Source organism: Bos javanicus, chromosome 5, assembly GCF_032452875.1.
Source record: "Bos javanicus breed banteng chromosome 5, ARS-OSU_banteng_1.0, whole genome shotgun sequence".
In the NCBI taxonomy this organism is placed as follows: domain Eukaryota; kingdom Metazoa; phylum Chordata; class Mammalia; order Artiodactyla; family Bovidae; genus Bos; species Bos javanicus.
The window spans coordinates 34,632,118-34,650,382 of NC_083872.1; the positions used below are offsets into that span (position 1 = coordinate 34,632,118).

The window sequence follows — 18,265 nt, forward strand, 5'->3', positions numbered from 1 at the left end:
TTCATGGGTTTACAAAGAGTTGGACATGACTGAGACTGAACTGAACTGAATGCTCATTTCTTTCTTGGAGCAGTGTAAATTTTAGTGTCTTCTCTTTAGTACTAGATATTTCAGAATCTTCAGGAAATGTTAAGGGTTAGAACTAAAACAATAAGATACTAAAATAATCAGTGGGGATTCCACTTGAAATAACTTGATCTCTAACTTAAAGAAAAGCATCTATTCAATATCTTCCTCAGGAGACAATATGGCAAAGTAGCATTTTATAGTCAATTAACATCACATTTCCTTATTCCTCTAAAACACGGAAACTCTCACAGGTTCTATAATGAGAACTTTTTTCAGCTGGATGCTATTAAAATTTCCTTTGTATGTTTTAATTTGGAAGGAATGGTGTTAATGTTGGTAGGCTCTAATTTAGAATTGCATTTATTTTCAAATGTGTTTGGAGTGAAGTGAGTCATTCTTCAATTTCCTTAAAAGAAACTAGGATAAGTCCTTTTAAAAAAAAAAATACAACTAATACAAAACTCATTTTGAAAGTAGCATATTGTGACTTATAGGTAATAAATATTGGCATGCTTTACCCCTTTGACACTATCATAAGTCAACATGAGTTTTACTTTATGCCCTTATTAGCTGATTATATGTCATTTTAGCAGAGGTTCTTTTACTTATTTGCATCATTCACACATGTGTAACAACTTTACAACAACTTTTTATGGGAAAAAAAATCTGCTATTTCTTACTAATAGTAACAAGGGTAGAAAGAGTTTACATGTCAAGATACTGAGTAGATAATTTCACTTGACATCACAAATTATGTCACACTGTCACATTTTTATTAAGATTCAAATTTTACTTCCTAGTTACTGCCTACTGATGATGTGGAGTCTCTGGTTCCTTGCAAAGTACCCAATAAGTATTTCTAGGATGTCTCACTTGTTCTAAACTCCTATCATGTATATTCTATAAACTACAAAAAAATGAAAAACCCCCTCCTACTGTTCTTACTAACAAAGCAATTCTTTGCTGATGACTATTACTACCATACTGAGCACTGGTGGGAACTTAATACCATCACATGCTGTTCCTCTGCATTTCATAGTCTCTCCTACAGCTTTGCCAGGCACAGCAGTTTTCCACAGATAAATACCCTTAGCTCTCAAGGTGCCCAAGCTGCATTGTTGTCCATTGCAGAGATAGGCAGATGGTCCCCTCAGATTCCTAACTTACTCTGAGTGCAGTGTCAAAGATGTTTGGGACCCAATGGATTAAAGATTTTAGTAAAACAGCTCTTTCAGTTTTTACTCAAAGCCATTTAGTTTTCTCTCTGTAGGATACAGAAATATGTTCAGAGGGCTAGACCCAAGGTAGATTGAGTAATAATCACTGAGCTAGACTCAGAACCTGTAATTCCACCGGCAAGAAATTTGCCCATATCTCAAGCTGAGTATCTCTATGCTCAATTAGAGGGAAGCAGCAACAAATCATTTTTTCTTACAGAGGAATAATATTTAAATCAAATACTGACAATATGTGAAGTATTCAGAGGGATAATATTTGGATTTTAAACTATTTAATTTTATCTTGAAAAACTTTTTTAATTTATTTTTTAAGGATAACTGCTTTACAGAATTTTGTTGTTTTCTGTCTAACATCAACATGAATCAGCCATAGGTATACATATATCCCCTCCCTCTTGAACCTCTCCCCCTACATCTCCCTCCCCATCCCACCTCTCTATGTTGATACAGAGCCCCTGTTTGAATTTCCTGAGACATACAGCAAATTCCCATTGGCTATCTATTTTACATATGGCAATTTCCAAAGTTTCCATGTTACTTTCTCCATATATCTCACCCTCTCTTCTCCTCTCCCTGTGTCTATAAGTCTGTTCTCTCTGTCTATTTTTCCATTGCTACCTTGCAAATAATTTCATCGGTACCATCTTTCTAGATTCCATGAAAATACGTAAGTGTACAATACTTATCTTTCTCTTTCTGACTTGCTTCCCTCTGTATAACAGGCTCTAGGTTCATCCACCTCATCAGAACTGACAAATGTGTTCTTTTTATGGCTGAGTAATATTCCATTGTGTATATGTACCACAGTTTCTTTATCCATTCATCTGTCAGTGTACAGATATCTAGATTGCTTCCATGTTCTAGCCATTGTAAATAGTATTGCAGTGAACATTGGGGTACATGTGTCTTTTTCAATTTTGGTTTCCTCGTAAACTATTTTATTTTTTATTCAACAATTCTTTGTTACTTTGTCACTTTTTTTCATCATTAAAATGATATCATGAAACTTCTGGTTTCCAGTCCAACATATAAAGAGTTTGGAAGTCGCCATTCCACCTTGACAATAAGTAAAAAGAAGAACAAAACAAAAAAATCAAAAATTCTTTTTAGATCTGTCAAAGTGAGGTCACAGAGCAAACCACTGTTCCCCAAATTAAAGAGAGATGTAGACAAATACAAAGATGTAGGCAAATACAACTTACTGGAGCAGAAACTAACACACAGAAGCCTCAGTGGGAGCCATGGCCAGGGTAGGAAAACCAAAACCATCACTGATAAATTTCTGAAAGCTCAGTGTGGATAATTCTGATTGTTTAAAGCTCCAAGGAGACCTGGTCACAGAGCAGGTCTTAATACTTTGATAAGCTTTAACTCTAGGAGCCCTAAGAGGTTTTCAGAGAGGCTACAGGGGAAAAATACCTTAATGCTTCCAGTAGGGGCAGAAAAAAGAAGTCATTTTGAACTACGCCAGATCATTCTATTCTTAACAGAACCTACCATGAAGAGAAACTATTTTGGCAGAGCATAAACTATTGAAGTTTGAGAGTCTAACTCACCTAGGTGAAGGGAATACCCAACTCCAGCCCACTGTAGCCATAATGTCCCATCTGGGAAGAAATTAGAGGGCTGAAAAGAACTTGTGAAGTTCACAGTTCAGATGTGTACACACACTGAAGACTGAGACCTAATCATTAGGACTACAGAACACTTCCCTTCTCCCCATAACTTACCACCATATTATTAGAGATCTGTTAAAGCAGTTACTTTAACCTAGTTTGTCTTAGTCCATTTGGACTACTATTACAAAAATGCCATAGACTGGCTAGCTTATAAACAACAGAAATTTATTTCTTAGTGTTCTGGGGGTTGAAAAGCCCAAGATCAAGGTGCTAACAGATTCAGTACCTGGTGAGAGCCCACTTCCTGGTTTACAGACAACCAATCATCTTCTGGCTGTGTCCTCATGTGGAAAAAGGGTCAAGAGAGCTCTTTGGGGTCTCTGATAAAGATACTAGGGGTTTCCCCAGTGGCTCAGTGGTAAAGAATCTGCTTGCAATGCAGGAGCTACAGGAGATGTAAGTTCGATCCCGGGATCAGGAAGATCCCCTGGAGGAAGGCATGGCAAGCAACTCCAGCATTTTTGCCTGGGAAATCCCATGGAAATAGGAGCCTGGTGGGCCACAGTTCATAGGGTCACAAAGAATGAGAAACAACTGAAGCGACTGACATTCATGCGAATAAGGGCACTGGTGCCATTTGTAAGGGCTCCACCCTCACAATCTAATCAAAGGCTCTACCTCCAAATACCAACACAATGCTTTCAACACTTGGAAGGAAAATTTTGTGTTTGGAGGGACACAACCATATAGCATAGATTGAATCAAGAAAAAAATTGTAAATCATTCTGAAGGGCAAAAGACAGTTTGAAAAAACAGCAAGCATCAGAACCAGACTCATTTGCAGCAAGGATATTAGAATTATCTGTCCAGGAATTTAAAACAACTCTGATTAATATGATAAAGGCTCTAGTATAAAGTAATAATGTGCAAGAACAGATGGGCAATTTAAGCAGAGAAATAGAAATTCTAGGAGAGAATTAAAAAGAAGGGCCAGAGGTCAAAAGCACTGTAATAGAGATGAAGACACAACCAAGGAAAGAAAAGTTGACCTTGAGGATATCACAATAGAAACTTCCAAAACTGAAAAGCAAAGAGAAAAAACAAACCAGAAAAAAAAACAGAATACCAAGAGCTGTAAGACAACTACTGTTGATTCTTGAACAACACAAGGATATGGGTGCTGACTCCTTGTACTGTCAAAAATCTGCATAGAACTTTACAATTGGCCCTCCTTATGCATGGATTCAACCAACTGTGAATTGTGAGGTACTGTGGCACATGTTTATGGGGGGAAATGGCATATAAGTAGACTTAACATGGTTCATACCTGTGTTATTCAAGGGTCAACTGTGATGCGAAATAATTGAAAAAATATATATTGGTCTCTGACCCTACTTCCTAGCATCAAGCTCCCAAACCTCTTATAATTTCCCAAGTGATAAGATTATTAAAAGCATTTTTCTTCTAATATTTGGTCTTTGACTCTTGTCATTGACACTGAACTTGTAAATCCCTTGTAATTCATGAGTGATAGGAGGGTCTTTTGTTCTAGTTAAGCGACCCTTGGTGGGCTCCTGGATAGTTTGAGGGTGGGAGCTGGTCACCAGAAACACCAAGTCCTGATTAGAAGTTAAAAGTTTCTGCCCAGCCCTATCCTCTAGGAGAGGGAGAGGGCCTGGAGGCTGGGTTCCCACCAAAAAGTAAAATCTGCAAATTATTAAGAGTCCTGGAAAATGAAGAAAGGGTAAAAAGGGTGGAACACTTATTTAAAGAAATAATGCTGTGAAGAGACTTGACATCCAAGTTCATGAAGCTCATAGGCCCTTCAAACAAACTCAAGGAGATACTCTCCAAAATATAATAAAACTGTCAAAAATCAAAGAAAATTTCTGGTAAGAATGTGGAGAAAAGTGAATCTTTGTACACTGCTGTTGGAAATGTCAATTGCCTCAGCCACCATGGTAAACAGTATGGAAATGTCTCAAAAATTAAAAATAGAACTACCATTGTTGTTGTTGCTGCTGTTCAGTTGCTCAGTCATATCCAACTCTTTGTGACCCCATGGACTACAGTATGCCAGGCTTCTCTGTCCTTCACCATCTCCCAGAGCTTATTCAAACTCATGTCCATTGAATCAGTGATGCCATCCAACCATCTCATCCTCTATCGCATCCTCTCATCCCCTTCTCCTCCTGCCTTCAATCTTTCCCAGCATCAAGGTCTTTTCTAATCAGTCGGCTCTTCGCATAAGGTGGCCAAATTATTGGAGTTTCAGCTTCAGCATCAGTCCTTCCAATGAATATTCAGGACTGATTTCCTTTAGGATTGACTTTTTTGATCTCTTGCAGCCCAAGGGACACTCAAGAGTCTTCTCGAACGCCACAGTTCAAAAGCATCAATTGTTTGGTACTCAGCCTTCTTTACAATCAAATTCTCACATCTGTAATGACTACTGGAAAAACCATAGCTTTGACTATTAGGACCTTTGTCGGCAAAGTAATGTCTCTGTTTTTTAATACGCTGCCTAGGTTTGTCATAGCTTTCCTTCCAAGGAGCAAGCATCTTTTAATTTCATGGCTACAATCACCATCTGCAGTGATCTTAGAGCCCAAGAAAATAAAGTCTGTAGTGACATTGTTTCCATTGTTTCCCCATCTGTTTGCCATGAAGTGATGGGACGGGATGCCACGTTCTTCATTTTTGTGAACGTTGAGCTTTAAGCCAGCTTTTTGAATCTATATTTAAAATAAACAAAGAGGCTTATGTGGGCTTCCCTGGTGGCTCATATCGTAAAGAATCTGCCTGCAATGCAGGCAACACAGGTTTGGGGTAGGGAAGATCCCCTGCAGAAAGAAATAGCTGCTCATTCCAGTATTCTTGTCCGGGAAATCCCATGGACAGAGAAGTTTGGTGGGATACAGTCCATGGGGTTGCAAACAGTTGGACACGACTGAGTGACTAACGTTTTTCATTTGTATTATTTTTTAGATTCCACATATCATATAGTATTTATCTTTTTCTGATTTATTTCACTAAGCATAAGGTCCATCTCTTGCTGCTGAAAATGGCAATATTTTATTCCTTTCTATGGCCAAGTAATATACATGCCATATCCTCTTCAGCCAGTTATCTGTTGATGGCTCTTTCCATGTCTTGGCTATCATAGTGATGCTATGAACATTGGGGTGCATGTATCTTTTTGAATTAGAGTTTTCATTTCTTCCAGATATATATCCAGAAGTGGGAATGCTGGAAGGAACCTACATTCTGTTTTCCATAGTGACTCCACCAATTTACATTTCCACCACCAATGTAGTAAGGTTCTCTTTTTTCCACATCCTCTCCAGCATTTGTCATTTGCAGACATTTTGATGACAGTCATTCTGACTGGTGTGAGGTGATATCTCACTGTGGTTTGGATTTGCATTTCTCTGATGATTAGTGATAGTGAGCATCTTTTGATGTGCCTGTTGCCCACTTGTATGACTTCTTTGGAAAAATGTCTGTTTAAATCTTCTGCCCATTTTTTGATTGGGTTTATTTTTCCAGTATTGAGTTGTATGAGCTGTTTGTTCATTTTGGATATCAACTTCTTGTTAGTCTGATTGTTTGCATGCGTTTTTTTTCCACTTTATAGGTTATCTTTTCATTTTGTTGATAGTTTCCTTTGCTGTGCAAAAGCTTTTTAAGTTTGATTAGGTCCCATTTGTTTATTTTGGTTTTTATTTCTTTTGCCTTGACAGAATAATCTAAGAAAACATTGCTCTGATTTATGTCAGAGAATGCTTTCCCCATGTTCTCTTCTAGGAGTTTTATGATGCCATCTAGGTCTTTAATTCATTTTGAGTTTATTTTTGTTTTTGATGTGAGAGAATGTTCTAATTTCATTGATTTACATGAAGCTTCCAGCTTTCACTACACCAATTGTTGAAAAGACTCTCTTTTTCCCATTATATATTCTTGCCTTCTTTGCCATAGATTGATTGACCATAGGTGCATGGATTTATTTCTGGACCCTTTATTCTGTTCCATTAATCTGTTCCAAAAATGTCTGTTTTTGTACCAAAAAGTATGCTGTTTTGATTGCCGCAGCTTTGTAGGATGGTATGAAGTCTTGGAAGGGTTATGACTCCAGCTTTGTTCTTTATTCTCAGGATTGCTTTGGCAGTTCTGGGCTTTTTGTGGTTGCATGTAATGATTATTTGTTCTAGTTCTGTGAAAACTGTCCTGGGTATTTTGACAGGAATTGCACTAAATCTGTAGATTGTGTTGGTTAGTATGGACATTTTAAAAATATTGAATTTTCCATCCAAGAATACTAGATTTCTTTTCATTTCTTTGAATTGTCTTCAGTTTCCTTTATAAATATTTTACGGTTTTCAGCATATAGGTCTTTTACTTCCTTGGTTAAATTTATTCCTAGGTAATTTTTTTGGACATGATTCAGAATGAGGTTTTTTTTTTTACTTCCTCTTTCTAATATTTCATTATGAATGTAAAGAAACACAAGATTTTTTATATTAATTTTGTATCCTGCTACCTTGCTGAATTCATTTATTAGTTTTAATAGTTTAGTGTGGAGATTTTAGGGTTTTTTATAGAGTATCTTGTGATCTGCAAATAGTGATAATTTTCCCTCCTCTCTTACAGTTTAGGTATATTTTATTTCTTTTGCTTGTCTGATTGCTGTGACTAGGACTTCCAATACTATGTTGAATAGAAGTGACAAGAATAGGCATCCTTGTCTTGTGGTTTGTCATAAATGGCCTTTATTAAGTTGAGATATGTTTCCTCTATTTCCACTTTGATAAGAGGTTTTTATCATGAATGGATATTGAATTTCATCAAGTGCTCTTTGAGATGGTCATTTGATTTTTGTCTTTCCTTTTGTTAATGTGGTATATCACATTTACTGCTTTGAGTATGTTGAAGCATCCCTCTGTCCCTGGAATGAATCCAGTTTGGTCATGGTGTATGATTGTTTTTATGTATTGTTGGATTTGGGTTGCTATTTTGTTGAGAATTTTTGCATCTATACCTATCAAAAATAGTTATCTCTAATTTTTTTGTAAGATCTTTGTTTTCATTTACTATCAGGGTGATAGTGACCTCACAGAAAAAATTTGGGAGTGTACCTTCAAATTCAAGTTTTTGGAATAGTTTAAGAAGGATAGGTAACAAGTTCTTAGTATGTTTGGTAGAATTCCCCAGTGAAGCTATTTAGTCCTGGTCTTTTGTTTGCAGGGAAATTTTTTTTAATGACATATTTTATTTCACTTCTAGTGACTAGTCTGTTAAAATTGTGAGTTTTTTTAATTGACTTAGTCTGGCAGGATGTGTGTTTCAAGAAACTTGTCCATTTCTTCTAAGTTGTCTATTTAGTTAAGACTCTTCAATATTTTAGGGCAGGTTTAATTTTGCTGAATTCTTTTAGTTTCTGTTTGTCTGGGAAAGTCTTTATCTCCCTTTCTATTCTAAATGATAATCTTACTTGGGTAGAGTGTCCTAGCTTACAAGTTTTTCCCTTTCAGGATTTTGAATATATCATGTCACTCCCTTCTGGCCTGCAAAGTTTCTGTAGAGAAATCAGTTGATAGATTAATGGGATTCCTTTGTAACTGACTCTTTGCTTTTCTCTTTCTGCCTTTAGAAACCTCTCCTCTCACTCTCTTATTTTCTCTGTAGAAAGCTGTCTCTATTTTTAGCCACTTTTATAATATGTCTTGGTGTGTGTCTGTTTGGGTTCATCTTCTTTGAGGCCCTCTGTGCTTTCTGTACATGGATATCTGCTTCCCTCTTTAGGTTTGGAAAGTTTTCAGTCATAATTTCTTCAAATGTATTTTCCATCTCTTTCCTTCTCTTTTCTCCTTCTGGGATCCCTATTATGCCTAAGTTAGTATGTTTTATATTATCCCATAGATCTTACATGTTGCTTTCTTTCTCTTTTTTTATCTTTCTCTCTGCTGTTCTGACTGAGTGGTGTCCATTATCCAATCTTTCAAATCACATATTCATTCTTCAGTGTCATTTAGTTTAGGTATTCATTGCTTCTAGATTGCTTTTTATCTCAGTGAATGAGTTATCTATTTTTGATTGGTTCATCTTTATAGTTTCTAGTCCCTATTGCAGTGATCTGCATTTCTGTTGAGGATCTTGGGTGAGATGCATGCCCATATATGGGAGGATCCTGAGATATATCAAATACAAACTGTGAACCAGGCAAATCAAAAGGAATTGGCCAAAGGAAACCCAGAAAGTAGTGCCTCATATAAGTGATTCACATGGTCATGAGGGAGCGACTTTCACTGAGTCCACCCATGTATATTCACGTGTTGTACTGATTTTTCCCCCTAATGAAAATAGCTGAGAAAAGAAGAGAAGGAAAAGGGAAAGGAGAAAAGGAAAGATATACCCATCTGAATGCAGAGTTCCAAAGAATAGCAAGGAGAGATTGGAAAAAAAAAAAAAGCCTTCCCAAGTAATCAACACAAAGGAAAACAACAGAATGGGAAAGACTAGAGAGCTCTGGAAGAAAATTAGAGATACCAAGGGAACATTTCATGCAAAGGTGGGCACAGTAAGGGACAGAAATTGTATGGACCTGGCAGAAGCAGAAGATATTAAGAAGAGGTGGCAAGAATAGAAGAACTACACAAACAAGATCTTCACTACCCAGATAATCACGATGATGTGATCACTCACCTAGAACCAGACATCCTGGAGTGTGAAGTCAAATGAGCCTTAGAAAGCATCACTACAAAGAAAGCTAGTGGAGGTGATGGAATTCCAACTGAGCTGCATCAAATCCTAAAAGAAAATGCTGTGAAAGTGCTGCACTCAATATGCCAGCAAATTTGGAAAACTCAGCAGTGGCCACAGGACTGGAAAAGGTCAGTTTTCATTCCAGTCCCAAAGAAAGGCAATGTCAAACAATGCTCAAGTGACTGCACAATTGCATTCATCTCATATGCTAGCAAAGTAATGCTCAAAATTTTACAAATTAGGCTTCAACAGCATGTGAACCAAGAACTTCCAGATGTTCAAGCTGGATTAGAAAAGGCAGAGGAACCAGAGATCAAATTGCCAACATCTGTTGGATCATACAAAAAGCAAGAGAATTCCAGAAAAACAAGTACTTCTGCTATAGTGACTGTGCCAAAGACTTTGACTTTGTGGATCACAACAAACTGTGGAAAATTGTGAAAGAGATGGAAATAGAAGATCACCTGACCTGCCTCCTAAGAAATCTGCATGCAGGTCAAGAAGCAACAATTAGAACTAGACATGGAACAACAGACTGGTTCCAAATTGGGAAAGAAGTATGTCAAGGCTGTATATTGTCACCCAGCTTATTTAACTTACATGCAGAGTACATCATGCAGAATGCCAGACTGGATGAAGCACAAACTGAAATCAAGATTTCTGGGAGAAATATCAATAACCTTAGATATGCAAATGATACCACACTTACAGCAGAAAGCAAAGAGGAACTAAAGAGCCTCTTGATGTAAGTGAAAGAGGAGAGTGAAAAGCTGACTTAAAACTCAACATTCAGAAAACGAAGATCACAGCATCCATATCTATCACTTCATGGCAAATAGATGGGGAAACAATGAAAACAGTGAAAGACTTTATTTCTTGGACTCCAAAATCAGTGCAGATGGTGACTGCAGCTATGAAATTAAAAGACACTTGCTCCTTGGAAGAAAAGCTACGACCAACCTATACAGCATATTAAAAAGCAGAGACATTAGTTTGCCAACAAAGGTCCATCTAGTCAAAGCTATGGTTTTTATAGTAGTCATGTATGAATGTGAGAGTTGGACTATAAAGAAAGCTGAGCACAGAACTGATGCTTTTGAACTGTGGTTGGAGAAGACTCTTAAGAGACCCTTGGATTGCAAGGAGATCAAACCAGTCAATCCTAGAAGAGATCAGTCCTGAATGTTCATTGGAAGGACTGATGCTGAAGCTCCAATACTTCGGCCAACTGATGTGAAAAACTGACTCATTAGAAAAGACTCTGATGCCAGGAAAGATTGAAGGCAGGAGGAAAAAGAGATGACAGAGAATGAGATGGTTGGATGGCATCACTGACTCGATAGACATGAGTTTGGGAAATCTCTCAAGGAGTCAGACACGACTGAGTGACTGAACTGAACTGAACTAAATAAATACTCTACTTGCTTTGTGCATAAGTGTGAAGTTGCTTCAGTTGTGTCCAACCACTTGTGACCCCAAGGACTGTAGCCCACCAGGCTTCTCTGTCCATGGGATTCTCTAGGCAAGAATACTTGGGTGGGTTGCCATGCCCTCCTCCAGGGGATCTTCCCAACCCAGAGACTGAATCCGGGTCTCTTATGTCTCCTGCATTGGCAGGTGAGTTCTTTATCACTAGTGCCACCTGGGAAGCCCCCTATTAGCTTCACTGCTTTCCATTTTTGTGGAAATTCTTTTCTGTAAAGCAGAAGAGCCAGGGCTTTTTTCATAGATCACTGGACTAGTGACTAGGATCTGGTGGTCTCACTGCTGACCTGGCCTCAGTCTCTGCCTGGGTACCCAACCCCCACTTCAAGCCATTGCCGGCTGAGGCCACTGGAGATCAGTTCCACATGAAACCAAGCAGGACCCTGTGGGGCTCTCAGGCATTGAGGCCTTTCTGTCTCCCAATTCTTGTAGGCAAGACTTCAGCCTCCATGACCTTCCTTGTGTTCCAAAGGGCAGATTGGAACAGTTGCTAATGAAAGGAGAAGCAGCCAAGAAACCACTCAAGGCAAGATTAAAGGGATCAAAGAAGCTCATCAAGACTGTAGCCTGCCAGGCCCCTTTGTCCATGGGATTCTCCAGGCAAGAATACTGGAGTGGGTTGCCATGCTGTCCTCCAGGGGATCTTTCTGACCCAGGGATGGAACCTCAGGGGTCTCCTGCATTGTAGGCAGATTCTTTACAGTCTGAGCCACCAAAGTACTCATTGAGATAAGGAGATGAGATTAAGGGAGTGCAAGCCAGTTCACACCCTAATCTTGTCAGAGACCCCACCTTTGACCCACTGTTATAAAAACCCTCATTAAGTTCTCTGGAGTTGAGATACATAGTTTTTCTGAGGCAGAAGCCTGGTGTGTCACCTTTTGCCTGGCAAAGCAATAAAGCTAACCTTTTTTACATCACCCAAAACTCTGTCTCTAGGATTTGATTCAGTACAAATACAGAGATGTGTACAGAGAGGCTGAGTAAGATGTAGATATATTTTGATGTATTTTTTAGGGGAGATGAGCTCCATGTCCTACTCTTCCATCTTAATCCCCCTCCACCAAAACCTACTTTAAATGTAAAGACATATATACAGTAAAAGTAAAGAGATGGAGAAAGATATACCATGCTAAAACTAATCAAAAGTAAGCAGGAATAGCTATATTTGTTTTAGACACAGAAGACCTCAGAACAAGGAAAGTTATCAAGAATAAAGATGGGCAAACATAATGGAAAAGCATTCAATTAATCTACAACAAAGCAGACAGGAATATATGATGGGGAAAATACAGCTTGTTCAGTAAATGCTGTTGAGAAAACTGGACAGTTACATGCAAAAGAATCAAACTAGACTACTGTTTCACACCATGCACAAAAATAAATTCAATGTGGATTAATACTTAAATATAAAATCTTAATATCTTATGGTGAACGACTCAGATCTCTGAAGAAGGTTTAGCTTCAGGACCCGGGACCAGGCTTAATCACTCAAGAGCTTTTGTGTAGCGGAGTTTTATTAAAGTATAAAAAGGGACAGAGAAAGCTTCTGACATAGACATCAGAAGGAGGACAGAGCGTGCCCCACTTACTAGTCTTAGCAAGGGAGCTATATACTTTTTCAATTGGTTATTACAATAAATCAAAAGAATGTCCTAAGGTTGTAAGAGTCTTACCAGACCCACTCCCACAATATACATTTTAAGATAACAAGATTAAAACTAACAATAGAAAGATCTTAGCAGACCCACAGGAGAAGGCAATGGCACCCCACTCCAGTACTCTTGCCTGGAAAATCCCATGGATGGAGGAGCCTGGTAGGCTGCAGTCCATGGGGTCACTAGGAGTCGGACACAACTGAGCGACTTCCCTTTCACTTTTCACTTTCATGCATTGGAGAAGGAAATGGCAACCCACTCCAGTGTTCTTGCCTGGAGAATCCCAGGGATGGGGGAGCCTGGTGGGCTGCCATATGGGGTCACACAGAGTTGGACACGACTGAAGTGACTTAGCAGCAGCAGCAGCAGACCCACTCCCACAATAAACATACTAAAATAACAGGATTAGTCAGAAGATTCTTAAGAAGGAGAAACATGTCCTAGAGCAGGATACATAGTTGTTATATAATCCTTAGTACAGAGTTTTAGATGAGTTATTTTGTTGTGTAATCATCAGCTCTGGGCTTACAGAAAGAAATGTTTTATGTGATTAAAATGAAGGAATGTAGAAGAAGAGTTTGTCCTTTTCTCCTTCTGGAGAGCCCCAGACCCCTTTCTCCTCAGGGACCCCAGACTTCTTATCAATCTACCTAAGAATTGACTTTCTCAATCTGAAACTATATATCTTCTAGAAGAAAACAGACAGTAATCTCTTTGACATCAGCTTAAGTAATATTTTCTTGGATTTTTCTCCTCAGGCAAGAGGAACAAAAGTAAAAATAAACAAATGGGACGACAACAAACTAAAACCTTTTGTGCAGTGAAGGAAATTGTCAATTAAAAAGGCTGCCTACTAAACTGAAGAAGATATTTGCAAATGATATATCTGATGACGGGTTCAAACAATTCACACAGTCAACAGCTCATATAACTCAACATCAAAAGAACAAGCCATCAGACTTTCCTGGTGGCTCAGTGGATAAGAATTTGCCTGCCAGTGCAGGGGACACGAGGTCAACCCCTGGTGTGGGGAGATTCCACATGCTCCAGAGCATCTAAGCCCATGCATCACACACTGAGTCCACCCTCTAGGGCCCACAGACCACAATTACTGAGCCTATGTGCCACAACTACTGAAGCCCGAGGCCCCATAGGCTGCTACTACTGAACTCACATCCTGCAACAACTGAAGCTCACACACCCAGAGCCTGTTCTCTGCAACAAGAAAAGCCACCACAAGGAGAAGACCACACACAAGAGTGGAACAAAGAGTAGCCCCCACTCGCCACAACTAGTGAGGTAGAAATTACTAGGCAGTCAATGTAGAAGTCTGAGACCTTGGTCTCATTTTCGGGAAACATCCCACTCCATTGTCCTGAACTCCTGGAATGTGTCTTTAGTCTGATAAATTATCAGCACTCAGATCCAGGGAAGGGCAGTAATTAAATTTTGTTCCATATGCTTGAGGGGAAAAAAATGGTGATTATCCATCTTAAGCCCATACATCTGGTCCTGATAAAATGGCCAAAGGACAAGAAAAAGGGTGGTGACTTAATCCAAGGATCAAGAGAAGCCATAAAGATGTTAAGTATCTTGACCTTTAAATTGATTGGTTAGAAATAATGTGACTTAAGGAAGGGTATAAAAACTGCTATAAGTCCCACCTAGGGGGCACTCTTTACCCCCTCTCAGGGTCAGTGCTGAGAGCTGTGTACTTTCCTCCTCTTTAAAACGTCCTATTCGTTTGCTACTATGAGTGTTTGCGTGTTTGTGGATTCCATTCTTCAGTACTCCAGGGACAAGAACTCTAGGGAAAGCCCAGAAAGTGAAGTCACTCAGTAGTGTCTGATTCTTTGTGACCCCAAGGACTATAGCCTGCTCCTCTGTTCATGGGACTTTCCAGGTAAGAATACTGGAGTGGGTTGCTATTTCCTTCTCTAGGGGATCTTCCCAACCCAGGGATCAAACCCGGGTCTGCTGCACTGCAGGCAATCTCTCTTTACCATCTGAGCCACCACGGAAGGTGAATCGCAAAGAGCCAGGCCTCCCTGTCCATCATCAACTCCTGGAATTCACTCAAACTCATGTCCATCGAATCGGTGATGGCATCGAGCCATCTCATCCTCTCTCATCCCCTTCTCCTCCTGCCCCCAATCCCTTCTCATGAGGTCAACTCTTCTCATGAGGTGGCCAAAATATTGGAGTTTCAGCTTCAGCACCAGTCCTTTCAATGAACACCCAGGACTGATCTCCTTTAGGATGGACTGGTTGGATCTCCTTGCAGTCCAAGAGACTCTCAAGAGTCTTCTCCAACACCACAGTTCAAAAGCACCAATTCTTTGGTGCTCAGCTTTCTTCACAGTCCAACTCTCACATCCATATATGACCACTGAAAAAACCATAGCCTTGACTAGACGAACCTTTGTTGGCAAAGTAATATCTCTGTTTTTTAATATGCTATCTAGGTTGGTCATAACTTTCCTTCCAAGGATTAAGCATCTTTTAATTTCATGGCTGCAATCACCACCTGCAGTGATTTTGGAGCCCCCCAAAATAAATTCTGACACTGTTTCCCCATCTATTTGCCATGAAGTAATGGGACCAGATGCCATGATCTTCGTTTTCTGAATGTTGAGCTTTAAGCCAACTTTTTCACTCTCCTCTTTCACTTTCATCAAGAGTCTCCTGTTCCTCTTCACTTTCTGCCATGAGGGTGGTGTCATCTGCATATCTGAGGTTATTTATATTTCTCCTGGCAATCTTGATTCCAGCTTGTGCTTCATCTAGCCCAGCATTATTCATGATGTACTCTGCATATAAGTTAAAAAAGCAGGGTGACAATATACAGCCTTGACGTCCTCCTTTTCCTATTTGGAACCAGTCTGTTGTTCCATGACCAGTTCTAACCGTTGCTTCCTGATCTGCACACAGGTTTCTCAAGAGGCAGGTCAGGTGGTCTGGTATGCCCATCTCTTTCAGAATTTTCCACAGTTTCTTGTGATCCACACAGTCAAAGGCTTTGGCATAGTCAATAAAGCAGAAATAGATGTTTTCCTGGAACTCTTGCTTTTTCCATGATCCAGCAGATGTTGGCAATTTGATCTCTGGTTCCTCTGCCTTTTCTAATCCAGCTTGAACATCTGGAAGTTCACGGTTCACATATTGCTGAAGCCTCGCTTGGAGAATTTTGACCATTACTTTACTAGTGTGTGAAATGAGTGCAATTGTGCAGTAGTTTGAGCATTCTTTGGCATTAACTTTCTTTGGGATTGGAATGAAAATGGACCTTTTCCAGTCCTGTGGCCACTGTTGAGTTTTCCAAATTTGCTGGCATATTGAGTGCAGCACTTTCATAGCATCATCTTTTAGGATTTGAAATAGCTCAACTGGAATTCCATCACCTCCACTAGCTTTGTTCATAGTGATGCTTTCTAAGTCCCACTTGATGTCACATTTCAGGATGTCTGGCTCTAGGTCAGTGATCACACCATCGTGATCATCTGAGTCATGAAGCTCTTTTTTGTACAGTTCTTCTGTGTATTCTTGCCACCTCTTCTTAATATCTTCTGCTTCTGTTAGGTCCATACCATTTCTATCCTTTATTGAGGCAATCTTTTCATGAAGACTCAGGCAGCCAAAAATAAATAAAATTATATATCTATATAGGTAAAAGCAAGACATCCAATTAAAAAATGAGCAGCAGGCCTGAATTAACATTTTTCTAAAAATGACAGAGATGGCTAACAGGCACATAAAAAGATTCTCTATATCACTAATTATCAGGGAAATGCAAATTAAAACCACAGTGAAATAATCACCTCATACATGTCAGAATGACAATTATCCAAAAAACAACAAATAATAAGTGTTGAGAAGATATGGAGAGAATGGGACCCTCATGCACTGTTGGTGGGACTATATTATAATTGGTGCAGCCACTATGGAAAACAGTATGGAGATTCCTCAAAAAATGAAAAATAGAACTACCATATGATCTAACAATTTCACACCAATTGCCAGATTGGGGAGCAGGGGAATCAGATAAGGGCAGTCAAAAGTTATTGTAGTTATAAGATACAAACTCTCAGTTATAAGATAAATAAATACTATCATGTACAACATAAGTATAATTAACACTACTCTGTGTTATATATGAAAGTTGTTAAGAGACTAAATCATAAGATTTTTCATCACACACAAAAAACAACTCTTATTTCTTTAATGTATCTATATGAGGTAATGGATGTTCACTAAACTTACTGTGATAATCATTTCAGGATGTATGTAAGTCACATAATTAGGCTGTACACCTTACATTCATACAGTACTGTATGTAAATTGTATATCAATAAAATTGGAAGGGATAAAAAAGACAAGCCATAGACTGAAGGAAAATCTCTTCAAAAGACACATCTGATGAAGCACTGTTATTAAAAAAAAAAATAGAAAACTCTTAAAAGTCAACAGTAAGAAAACAAACAAACCAGATTAAAAAATGGGCAAAATATCTTAACAGATACTTCAACAAAGAAGATATGCAAATGGCAAAGAGGTCTATGCATATTATGTCTAATGACATCATATGTCATTAGAAAAATGTTAATTAAAACAACAAAATGCCATTATACACCTACTAGAAGGCAATGGCACCCCACTCCAGTACTCTTGCCTGGAAAAATCCCATGGGTGGAGGAGCCTGGTAGGCTGCAGTCCATGGGGTCGCTACGAGTCAGACAGACTGAGCGACTTCACTTTCACTTTTCACTTTCATGCATTGGAGAAGGAAATGGCAACCCACTCCAGTGTTCTTGCCTGGAGAATCCCAGGGACAGGGGAGCCTGGTAGGCTGCCATCTATGGGGTCACACAGAGTCGAACATGACTGAAGCGACTTAGCAGCAAAATGGCCAAAGTCCAGAACAGTAACAATACCAAATCCTGCCTAGGATGTAGAGTAATAGGAATTCTCATTATTGCTGTTGAAATGCAAAATAGAATAGTGATTTTTTTAAAGCTAAACATATACTTACCATATAATTCAGCAATCACCTCTTTGTTATTTACCCAAAGGAGTTAAAAATTTATATCCACACAAAAACTGCATACGGATGCATACAGCAGCTTAATTCATAATGCCAAAACTTTGGAAGTCACGAAGATGTCTGAGGCTCGATCCCGCCTTTACATTTGCCGAGCCTCCTTCACGAGTGGAATGCCTCACTGGCTCCCGGCAGATGTCCTTTAATAGGTTAGTGGATAAATAAACTTGGTATATCCAGACAATGGAATATTATTCAGTGCTAAAAAGAAATGAACTACTAAGCCATGAAAAGATATGGAGGAACTTTAAAGTCATATTACTAAGTCAAAGAAGCCAATTTGAAAAGTCCACAAACTGTGTGAGTCCAACTATAAGACATTGTGGGAAAGACACA

General features: G+C 39.0%; 1 protein-coding gene across 1 annotated transcript in view; it reads right to left on the reverse strand.

The window, feature by feature from the left end:
• Window positions 1-805: 805 nt before the first annotated feature.
• LOC133248674 (uncharacterized protein DKFZp434B061-like) overlaps window positions 806-18,265 on the reverse strand; it is a 49,438-nt gene continuing 31,978 nt past the window's right edge. The window contains exon 3 of the mRNA XM_061419039.1: window positions 806-2,363. The gene's annotated coding sequence lies outside the window, so the exon portion shown is untranslated. The remainder of the gene's footprint in view (window positions 2,364-18,265) is intronic.